Genomic DNA, 12,697 nt, shown 5'->3' on the forward strand with positions numbered 1-12,697 from the left:
CCAAGAGGTATTGAGGGGAGTTTGGCCACTCCAATCCCTACCTCGTCCACCCTTTTTTTTTTTCTTTTTTTTTTTTTGTAATTTTTTCCACGATTTGGGTTGTTTATTTTAAATGAACGGCACCAAAAAAAAAATGTATTGCACCAAGATCCAAATCCTATAACATATTGGTGTAATTGTATGGCGTTACAAATACTTCAGTTTGACTTTGTTTTTTTCTTTTTTTTTTGTTTTCTAATTGAAGTGGGGAAAATGTTACAAGGGAGGGTCTTTTCCACTCTTGATCCGAAAGAAAAAGAAGGTGAGAAACCTACAAAAATGGGGGAGCTCTCCAACAATAGACACAAAGAGAAAATTACAGTATAGATAATATAACCAAAAAGAAGAAAATAGATCAAAAAATAACCTGTTCCTCTCAATAAGGGCCGCATAAAGCAGTAGTAACATCAAAACATAAGACGCATGGATGGGCATGACCATTGTGATACCCTTCAACGATATTTGAATCCCTAATGCAAGGGACGCAGACAAGGGCATAACCCTCACTTTCAAGCCTACCCGAATTCTTACTAGGCAACAACAATAACCACCATAAGGAAGCTGAAGCAAAGAAGTACTGGCAACAACTGATCTAGATCCAAAGAAGAGAGAGCACAAGTCTCTACAACAAAAACAAATCATAGAGGCATAGGGAGACTACATCCTACAAAACCCAACAAAAACAAGAGGAAATATAGAAAACAAAGAAAATAACTAAAATAAAAAGAAACAAAAAAAAAAACTATAATAGTAGCAACAGCAGAGAAGCACGGCATCGGGAGGCACAAGGAAGTCATGGGCTAGAGCGTGGAGGTTAGATGGTGGCATAGAGTAGATCATCAGGGAAGAGCTGCCTATGAAGGGGGTGGTGTGGCGCATTGGTTGGTAGGATTGGTGAAGAGAGACTGACATAGCTTAAAAAAAAAACTAGATTTGAAACAAAAAGTCAATACCAAGGTTGAGGGCAGTGGAAGATGCGGAGAGGAGGTGGAGACTGGTAAATTTTTTATGGAGAGGAGGAGAGACGGATCAGCTGAGGTAAAGGAGATGCTGCCACTGTTACAAAGGGGGGAAAGAGACTGAAAAAACAAAGAGAAAATGGAGAAAACAAGAAAAAATAAAATAAAATAAAAATAAAGGAAATGTAAAAAGGGGGAAGGGAGGAGGGTGTTAGAAAAAAAAAAAACATCATCCCTCCTCCCCAAAACAACCACAGGTGGCAATAAAAAGCCTTACAAGAAGGTGGAGAAAACCTTACTCATTAGAGAGAAGGTAAAGCCTCTATCTTTTAAAGAGAGAGGCAAAACTCTTCATTATTGACCTTGAATATAAACAATTTTACTTCCTACCCTCAAATAGACAGTAAAAACCAAAAAAGCATTAAAATATGTCAAATACAATCATATTTATTATATATAAGAATATAGGTCAAGTGCACATATAAGAACATCATTTTCTTTCATTTCCCTTTGCAAACCACGCTGCATAACTGAATTTGGCTTTAAGTGTTGTAAAAACTGATAAATTAGGGATGATTACACCGTAACTAGTGTGGTCATCCCCATAGACAATCATACTCTTCCATGGTGGTTATGATAAGTGATGTGATATAACTCTTGGTGAAGAGTTATATCATGACTCTATAAATAGAGTTGAAGTTAGAGAATATGCGCTTCATTCCATTTTATTTCATTCTTTGACTTCTATCACTTTGTCCTCCATAGGATTTCTACACTTATAGGAGATTCCTACAAACAAAGATCATACGTATATTTTCTAATAGTGGTATCAGAGCACATGGTTATGGATGAAGACAAATAGAAAGAAATTTTAGATAAAGAGGAATTTAGGGATTACATGAATGAGATCTTGCAAACCATCAACAGATGAAGTTTAGGTTTGGCTTCTTCTGTGGCTTTTTATAATTTATACCTATTGGTTTCAAATCCACAAGAAGAACTTCTTAAAATCATTGTTGGTGGGTTAAAATACACTGGAGATATTCAAATATTAAATAAGTGTTAGATGCTGGAGCAAAATACTGGAAAATTTTCTTTTTCAACTCCTTCTGAAGCATCTTCTTTAGTTGATTTTCAAAGGGAAAATTCTCCTCCTCTAGGTTTTGACATTTGTGGTGAATCATCCCCAGCCAAAGGTACGGTTTCTGGATTTTCAGTGGAAGGGTTTAATTTTAGGGTTGATGAATATGAATTTTTAGGGAAAAAAATCTGCAATTTTTCACTGTTTTGAGTCAAAAAAGGGGGAAGAAAACCCTGTTGATCAAAACTACGTCGTTTTGACCAACAAGGAAGGCAATAAAATTGTTAACGAATAAGAGACTAAGAACGATGCCATTCCATTTAATTGGAACAACATCGTTCTGGCGTCTGATCAAAGGGCGCACAATGCTTCCCCTCGGAACGACGTCATTTCGTACTGAAATGATGCCGCTCCTCGTCCACTTGAACAAGCACGTAAAAAACAACATGACATCATTATGGACAATTCCAAACACGACGCCGTTTTGGATTTTCACAACCCGATCCAAGGATTGACCCGACCTGGACCGAAGTGGAAACGTATGGCCCCCCGAACATTTTTCCTAAAGGTCCAAGCCCAAGCCAAGAAGGCCCAACCCAAGCGGGTCAAGCCAACAATCGGCCCACCAGAAACGGGTCAGATCTGACCAGTGACCTGCCATTCAACCCAGGCTGCCAAACCGACCCGCGCATCTCCACAGACACGCTCTAGGCGCACATTGCACCACGTGGTAGACCAAAACCACACGTGGCATGCCCAGCGGCCTGATTTGCTGCACGCCAATCTGATTCGAACCGGTCTGGTTCAACAGTACTGCCAGAATCCGAACCGGTCTGGTTCAATCTGATCCGAACCAGACACGCGCCAGGCGCACATTGCACCACGTGGTAGACCAAAACCACACGTGGCATGCCCAGTGGCCTGATCTGCTGCACGCCAATCTGATCCGAACCGGTCTGGTTCAACAGTACTGCCAGAATCACCATTTTCAGCCTCAAGGGTTTTCAAACTTCAATTCCCAAAGAAAAAAATTATAAACCACATCGGGAAATGGGTGAATCTTCTTGTCAAGGTCAAAGGCACATAAATCGAAGGTTTGTTCTCCAAGGCAACACAAGGAAGTGGACATCACTGTACGGGATTTGGCTAAATCAGAAATTTCAAGTGTTAGACAGTTGAGGAGGGACTTGTGACCAATGAGCAACAATCGATACACTCTTCCACCTAGAGGTGACCAGTTCATGCCGCTAGTTCCAAACTATCCATACTACAGATCGTGTATGAATAATTATCAGGCAAGGCTGAATTATTGATGTAGATCAGCAAGCCTCGTCTGCAGCCCGTCCGGACGCCTATGTTATTTTCGTCTAACAAATTTTACTAAAAAAGTAATATCTAGAGTTTCAGAAATCTGATTGGAGCAAGCTTTGTGGCGTTGGAAAGCTAACTCAAAGATCTAAAAAGTCATGGTTCATAATAGTTTACTAATTCCGATGTTTACTAGGTCAAATCAGCCTCTGTTCAAAGGTCGTTCGCATGCCATCTGAACGGCCATATGTTATGTTTCAGTTTTCAGTCATTTTACGTATTTAATTTTCAGTTTCTTTAAGGACCGTCCGAGTAGGGGAATGTCTCGGCCAGACGAGCCATCGTAGATTTGTTAAAACTGACTTTATTTCGTATTATTATTATGGTTAGGGTTTGGGGGCCTATAAATACAGGCTTATAGCTTACAGAAACAAGCTTTTGATTATATTGAGTCTTTATCGATAAGAATACTCATAGTTGAGTTTCTTTATTTTTTTTTCTTCAAACCCTAGCATTTTGAGAAGAATTCTTAGATCCTTGATAGACTCAAGATCTAGAATTATCTATCTGTTCTTTATTGTTGTTATTCGCTGCAGTCCACTAAGTCACGCTGCATCAGTTAGTATCATAGCCCAACTTACTTTCCATGAATGAGGAGGGGAACCGTTGTATAGACATGAACGAAGTGTACGTGCACACGGAGGCAGCACATAAGGAGCAACTGGCGACATAGTGGCAATACATGGACGAGCAATTTGAGACTATGAGGAATCAAATCGAAGCCCTCACTACCTAATTATCCAACGTAGGTGGTCACAACGAACGTCATCATCAATCCCCACCACACGTTTCAGAGGAGGAAGATGAACATGACAATGGGTGCGACTCCGAGATCCCTTTTGCGGAGTGATGAATGCAAGGTTGTCAACCCCCTGTGCAAGCTCATTCCAATCGGTGGGAGAACGGGCTCGAACTCAACATTTTGAAATTCCAAGAGGGTCTACAACCCGAAGAGTTCTTAGATCAGGTAGCGGCAGTTGAAGAGGTTCTCGATTCCAAGGGGGTGCCTGAGGATCAACGTATTTCTTAGGTCAAAACCAACGCAGATTTATCGGTAGATTGGGCATCTCCACCAATCTATGACATATATCCTGACGAAAAGGATTTATTGAAGGAGGTTGAAGAAATCAGTTTAATGGATTTTCTTGAGGTAGGCAATATTTTATCAAATCCTCTTGATGATGGTGGGTTTGATCAGTTTTATGAGTTAGATGAGAATATTATGCTTAAAACAAAAGTGATCGTTGATCCCTTTTGGGAGATCTTCATGGCACATGAAAGGGAGAAAATAAGTAGAGTGTGTATGAAGATTGCATTATCTCAACTTGTTGTGAAGGATTTTCAAGATAATACTCACATTCCTGTGGTAATTAAGGGACTGTTATTTATATTAGGATGTTATATAGATTCTTCAAAGGTCGAAAGCCTTAATGGAATCAATTTTAGAATGTTGAAACATCACATCTCTTATATACTGACGCATGAGAGAACTTTGTACGCCCTCACATCAAGAAGACCCGAAGTAGAAGATCAAAAAGATGATGATGCTATCAAGAAAAAATAAAAATGGATGGAAAATGACCTAATGGCAAGGGCCGCTCTACTCCATAGCACGAAAGATAACACCATCCTGCTCTTTGAAGGACATAAGACTGTTAAGGACATAATGGAAGAATTAGGGGAAAAGTATGGCCCTAGGTCGGACACTCACATACAACTATTATTGGACAAATATAATAGTGCACGTATGAGTGAGGATGACTATGTGGGCGATTTTGTGAATTAAATGGAACTTATTGCAAAGGAACTTGCATCTGCCGATCATCCAATATCCGACAAAATGCAAATAACTACAATACTAAATGGTCTTCATCTGTCATGGGAACATGTGATAACATCATTGAACCATAGTGGAAAAGATATATCCATAATTTCTTTACCAGTGTTGCTTGAGTTAGAAGAAGAGAGGATGAAAAGAAGAAGGACAATCTAGCAACCTCATGATGGCTCAAATCAAAGCTCATACTTCACGTGCTCCAGCATTTAAAGGCAAGCCTTAAAAGTTCAAGAAGAAATGGAAGGGTAAGCCAAAAGGTGAAAACAAAATCAGAGGAACATGTTTCAAATGTGGTAAAATGAGACATTTCAAGGTGAATTGTCCGAAGAACAACGGTGACAAGAAACATAAAGAAATAGCTATGACCATTACTGAAGTGATGATGGCAGAACCGACTTCAAATTCTTGGTGTATCTACACAGCAGCAATCAACCATATCACAAGAGACTAAGAATTCTTTGTAGATTTCAAGGAGAAAACAATTGGAGAACACAAAGTATACATGGGCAACAACACTTACAATGATGTGCTAGGCGAAAGAAAATGTAAGATTTCCATTAAAGGGTCAATCGTTGTTTTACATAATGTCTTGTATGTGCCTACTATCCGGATAAATCTAATATTTGTTCCCATATTAAATGGCAAAGGATATGGTATTAAGTTTAAGTCTGTGAGGGTCTATATTAGTAAAGGAAATGTATCTGTTAAGAGTGTGAAAATAGATAATATGTACTTACTCAAAGTTGATAATAAACTTTCCATTTCATAGTATTCATATGTGTCTGAAGATAGTTCTTTCTTATGTCATTTAAGATTAGGCCATATCAACAAAAAGAAAATGATAAGAATGAGTAAGAGTGGATTACAACCTAAAATTAATTCTGAAGATTTTAATACATGTGAATCATGTATTAAGAGAAAATATTATTAGTAAATCTTTTCCAAAACGCTGGAAATCAACAGAGTAATTGGAAGTAATTCATTCTGACATATGTTGTCTTTTAAGAACTAAAACACATAGAGAAATGGAATACTTTATTACTTTTACACATGATAGTTAAAGATATGGACATATCTACCACATCAAACATAAGTCTGAAGCAATTGAAAATTTTAAAGAAGAATATAAATTAGAGGTAGAAAAACAATTGGGAAGGTCCATTAAAAACTTGAATAATGATAGGGGATGTGAATATGAAGCCATGGATTCCTTCTGCAAAGAAAGTGGAATAAGACATTTATATACAATGCCTTATAAGCCTCAAAAAATGGGATTGCAGAAAGAAGGAACAAAACTTTAATGGATATGACAAGATCCATGATGGCATATGCTGAATTATCCAACCATTTTTGGGGTGAGGCTTATCCACTGCAGCGTATATTCTTAACATAATTAAAACTAAAACAAAACCTCTTATACCCTATGAATGTAGGACAGGCCTAAACCCAGATTTTTATAACCTCAAAGTGGGGATGTAAGGCACAAGTACTTATTCTGAAATCCTTAAGGGATAAGTTGAGAAGTAAAACATGAGAATGCAGATTTATAGGATATGTAGAAAATGGTAGAGGATATAGATTTTATCATCCAAATAAAGGATTAATAGAAAGCAGGGATGCTGCATTTCTAGAAAATACCAATCAAATTACTCCTATAGATGAAATCAGACTCTTACAAGGTAAATATCTTGAATGTCAAACACCACAAGACACTTTGATAGAAAATGAACATAACACAAATCTTCAGAATAGTGGGAGTAAGAGAAAATCCAATGATCCACCTCATTTAGATATAGATAATCAGAAGAGTGGGAGTAAAAGACAAATACGGCCATCAACTACACTCAAGGATCATTATGTACTAAGTACAGATGATATAAATTTGCAAGAAGATCCAACAAATTTCAAAGAAGTTGTAACTAGTCATGATGCTAAAAAATGGATTGAAGCTATGAATGATGAGCTTGAATCAATCCAAAAAAATGATGTGTCGGAGCTCACGGATTTGCCAAGTCAAAGAAAAGCAATTAGACGCAAGTGGGTTCTAAGGAAGAAATTCAAAGCTGATGGAAGCCTTGACAAGTACAAAGCTAGATCGGTGGTTAAAGGGTTTACTCAGCAACCTGGTGTAGACTTTGTTGACACATACTCACCTGTGGCAAAATTCGCCTCAATGTGGATAATCATATCCATTGTAGCTAAAATAGATTTGGAATTACATTAGTTGGATGTTAAGATAGCTTTTCTTAATGAAGAATTAAAAGAAGAGATGTACATGCTACAGCTTGATGGATTCCAGATCAAAGGACATGAAGATGAAGTCTACAAATTAAAAAGGTCGTTATATAGGGCTTAAACAATCTTCGAGGCAATGGTATTTGAAGTTTCACCAAGCAATACTAGAAATTGATTTCGAGGTAAATCCACTAGATCATTGTGTTTACATATGTAATAAAAATGATAAATTAACAATATTATCATTATATGTAGACGATATATTGCTAACTGGTTATTGTCCAAATATGATAAATAAAACAAAATGCTTCTTGTCATCAAAATTTGAAATGAAAGATATGGATACTGCTATCTATATCTTAGGAATAAGAAATTCTAGAAATAGAAATTTAAAGTTATTATATTTTGATCAAGAAAAATATATGGAAAAGATACTTAAGAGGTTTAATATGGATAAATGTAAACCTTTAAGTACACCTATTTCAAAAGGCTAGCACTTAAGCAAAACAATGTATCCTCGAAATGAGACAAGATTCAAGAAATAAAATTTGTCCCATATGCCCAAGTAGTGGGTAGTCTCATGTATGCAATGACAAGTAGAAGACCTGATATGTGTCATGTAGTAGGATTAGTAAGCAGATATCAATCTAATCTAGGGAAGACACATTGGCAAGTAGCAAAACGTAAATTCAGATATTTGCAAGGTACTAAAAACATGAGGTTATGTTTTGGTATAAGTGATCTAGAAATTGCAGGATTCACAGATACAAATTCTACTAGAGATGCTAATGATAGAAAATCAACAAGTGTGTATGTGTTCTTGTTTGGTGGAACAACCGTTTCTTGGTTAATCAAGAAACAAATTTGCGTTGCAAAATCCACTATGGAAGCTGAATATATATATATATATATATATATATATATATATATATATATATATATATATAATGCAGCACAACAGTAAGTAATGCAGTGTGGATTAAACGTTTTTTAGAAATTTTAAATTTAGGTTTAAACAGTAAACCAGTCAATATGTTTTACGGTAACAAGTCTGCTATCTCTTTAATAAAAAGTGGAACATAGAGCTCCAAAGGCAAACATATTGATGTAAATTACAACTATATTCAAGATATAGTGGAAAGAGAGGAAATAAAAGTTGAATTTATTCCCTCAGCACAATAGTAAGTAATGCAGTGTGGATTAAACGTTTTTTAGAAATTTTAAATTTAGGTTTAAACAGTAAACCAGTCAATATGTTTTACGGTAACAAGTCTGCTATCTCTTTAATAAAAAGTGGAACATAGAGCTCCAAAGGCAAACATATTGATGTAAATTACAAGTATATTCAAGATATAGTGGAAAGAGAGGAAATAAAAGTTGAATTTATTCCCTCAGCACAACAGTAAGTAATGCAGTGTGGATTAAACGTTTTTTAGAAATTTTAAATTTAGGTTTAAACAGTAAACCAGTCAATATGTTTTACGGTAACAAGTCTGCTATCTCTTTAATAAAAAGTGGAACATAGAGCTCCAAAGGCAAACATATTGATGTAAATTACAACTATATTCAAGATATAGTGGAAAGAGAGGAAATAAAAGTTGAATTTATTCCTTCAGCACAACAGTAAGTAATGCAGTGTGGATTAAACGTTTTTTAGAAATTTTAAATTTAGGTTTAAACAGTAAACCAGTCAATATGTTTTACGGTAACAAGTCTGCTATCTCTTTAATAAAAAGTGGAACATAGAGCTCCAAAGGCAAACATATTGATGTAAATTACAACTATATTCAAGATATAGTGGAAAGAGAGGAAATAAAAGTTGAATTTATTCCCTCAACAGAGATGGTGGCCGATCCTATGATCAAAGGGTTGTCTTTGGATAAGTTCAAAGAACATGTAGCTACAATGGGATTACACCTAGGTGGTAGCTACATATATGTTAAAGCATAGGCAGAAGGATTCAGGGGGGTGCTTGAATGAACAATTTTGCGCAATTCTGTTTTATAAGGGGAATAATTGGTCAAGTCATAAACATTAGACACTAAAGAATTACAGATATTACAAATGTAAGGTTCACTGAGAGACATTATGTTAAAAGTAAGTAATATTTATGCTCTTATAGTGTAAAAGACACTGATAAAGTGTATAAAGGAAACACGTGATCGAGAATCGGTGCAGGTCAATACATAGTTTTGTGTATGGCTAAAATTGTCAATTGTGGAATATGTGTGAACTAATATTCCTAACCACATAGAATTGATGTCATTCGTTTAGCTAAAAGTGAAATGAAGTCACCCTAATATACAATCGGTGAGAAAATATATGGTAAAAGGTGCGATTAGATAAGATAACTGTATATACATTATAAAATGTCATAATCTAACACCGATCTGCCATTTTTAAAGATGAGAGTTGACATGTATAAAAATTATTATTAGTACCAAAGTGATAATGTTCAACTAGATTATATACTTGATGTTATAGTGTGATCAAGTGAGAGATGATAAATTAGGGATGATCACACCATAACTAGTGTGGTCATCCCCATAGACAATCATACCCTTCCATGATGACTATGATAAGTGGTGTGATATAACTCTTAGTGAAGAGTTATATCATGGCTCTATAAATAAACTTAAAGTCAGAAAACATACGATTCATTCCATTTTATTTCATTCCCTGACTTCTATAACTTTATCCTCTATAGAATTTCCACCCTAACGGAAAATTCCTACAAACAAAGACTATACTTATATTTTCTAACAAAAAAATACACTAGTGCACATGTGCTGCACAAAGATATATCCATTTCTTTTTTACCTCTTCTCTTCTCCATACAACCAAACACATAGATAACAAGGCATTTTTCCTTCTTTCTTTTTTTTTTTCTTTTTTTTTTTCTGGTTTTTTGTTTTGTTTTTCTAAAACAGTTTGAAACATGCGCGTTTGAATCCATTGGACTGCCAATTGTTGAATATCTGCAAAAGTAAAAGAAAGTTGATCTTGGAATTTTGAACAAGTCAAAGGTCCTCCCCTCCCTCTTCCTCCTTGCAATTTGCCAATATCCATTTTCAATCGCACAGAGCTGGTGGTCCCCATTAAGGAAACCACATGTCCCTTTGTGCCGGTAATCATTAGAGGTTCACGACGCGCTACACTTGCCGACTACTTTACGACTCCCTTGCTATTGCTAACAAAAGTATTATGAAAAAATTAATTAATTTTACTTCTTACTTCTTACTTCTTTTTTTTTTAATGGTTTTTATTTGAAAAAAAAAAAACACTTTTTATTCTTTTACCTACTGAATTAGTTTTTTTTTTTTTAACCGTTATGAAACACTAGATCAGATTTTAAGACAGTTTAAAATCATTTTTATTTTATTTTTTAAAAAAAATGACTTCTAAAAACACAGCACAATTAAAAACATTTCCAAAGGGGTGCTTTTTTTTTTTTTTTTTTTTCAATAATGTTAAAAATTATATTTTGCTCTAACTACCATTAAATAAGTCATCGTTAAGAAAAAAAAAAAAAGAGTTACTCTTTTTTTTTTTTTCTTATATATACAATATATATTTTTTAGAGAAATAATTGGTGTAAATATTTGTTTTTCATATTTTTTTTATCTCATCTTACAAATTAACTATTAGATTTGTGGACTTATATAAACCTCAAATAAGTCAATGATAAATACCACTAATCTAGTAATTAATATATTAAATTTGTAAGAGAATATACAAAAAAATATAGTTAATTATTGACCTCAATCAGTTCTCATATTTTTTTATAACGTATTTCTTATTTATCTGTAGGTGTCTTGTCACATTAAGTTCCAAATAATTTAAATTTTTTTACAAAGACTATGATTTATCCAATTTAAATATAGAGTTAATGTCCCTAAAAGGTAGTTTAATCAGTTAGTATCACGTCTAATAAAACAGATATCATTAATTTAAATTTTCCTCCTCCCTCCGATCTTGTGCAGCCATGTCACCCAAGAAAAAAAGGAACTGTTGAAGGGTGAGAGTGGTCGGCCCTAAATACTGTTTATTTTACAAATCCCACAAGGTGCTTGATGGACATTTCACCAATACGAAAAAAAGAAAAAAGAATAGAATATAAACTTTTCAAACATTGAATAAAAGCAAAGTACAATTGGGGTTGCCCTTTTGGGTGGGTGGGTATATTGTCGGCAAGAGTGTACGAGGTTTAAACCTAGGGAGACGTGGACTCTCCATCTCCGTTCACGGAAAGTCCTTTATCAATATCTTAAACACGCCGTTTGGTCAAACTTGCCATCTTTATATTATTGTTTTTTTTATTGGTAAAACTACGATAATTGATTTCATGAATCATGCCATCTTTATAATAATAATAATAATAGTAAAACTACGATAATTGATTTCATGAATCATGCCATCTTTATAATAATAATAATAATAATAGTATATTATTATTATTATTATAAGATATGGTCGGATGTCTTTAATGTTTTCTCTCTCTTTCATCCCCAGTTTTTTTTTTTTTTTTTTTTTTTGAAAAAAAGTTATTTTTCTAATAATCATACAAGTACAGTAATCTTTTTTAAATCGTGATTCTTTGAATGGACACATGATTTTGAGACTGACAATGCTCACATGATCTACTTAAATAACAAAAAAAAAAAAAACGCTCACATGGTGAATTAGAAAATAGGGATAAATTCATTTTTGATTATTGTGGTAAGAAGGTGGTTAATTAGTCTATGGAGTAAGTAAAAAAAAATACAAATTAGTTCATACCATTAGAGAAGTTGAGAAAATCTGTTAATATGCTATTGAAACATATAATAAGATAAATATAAAGCGGAATAATATGGAATAAAAGAAATAGAGAAAGACACAAAGATTAAAGTAGTTCAGCATATAGCATACATCCTCATACTAAAGCCTATAGATTACATATTTCCTTGATTTTATGATCTGAGTACATAACTCTATTTATAGAGCTTTACATGTGATATGAAATATCTCAAATACAAAGATATCCCTTAAATCAGATTAACAAATATTATCTAAATTCCTTGATTTAGGGAATACAAAATCAACATTTATTATAAAGGATTTATATCCTTAACATGCCCCCACAAGATGAACGGTCTGTTAGTGATTATTGATCTTGAACATATCGAGTGGCTGGAG

The sequence above is a fragment of the Corylus avellana genome, chromosome 8 (genome assembly GCF_965113065.1).
Source record: "Corylus avellana chromosome 8, dhCorAvel1.hap1.2, whole genome shotgun sequence".
Lineage (NCBI taxonomy): Eukaryota > Viridiplantae > Streptophyta > Magnoliopsida > Fagales > Betulaceae > Corylus > Corylus avellana.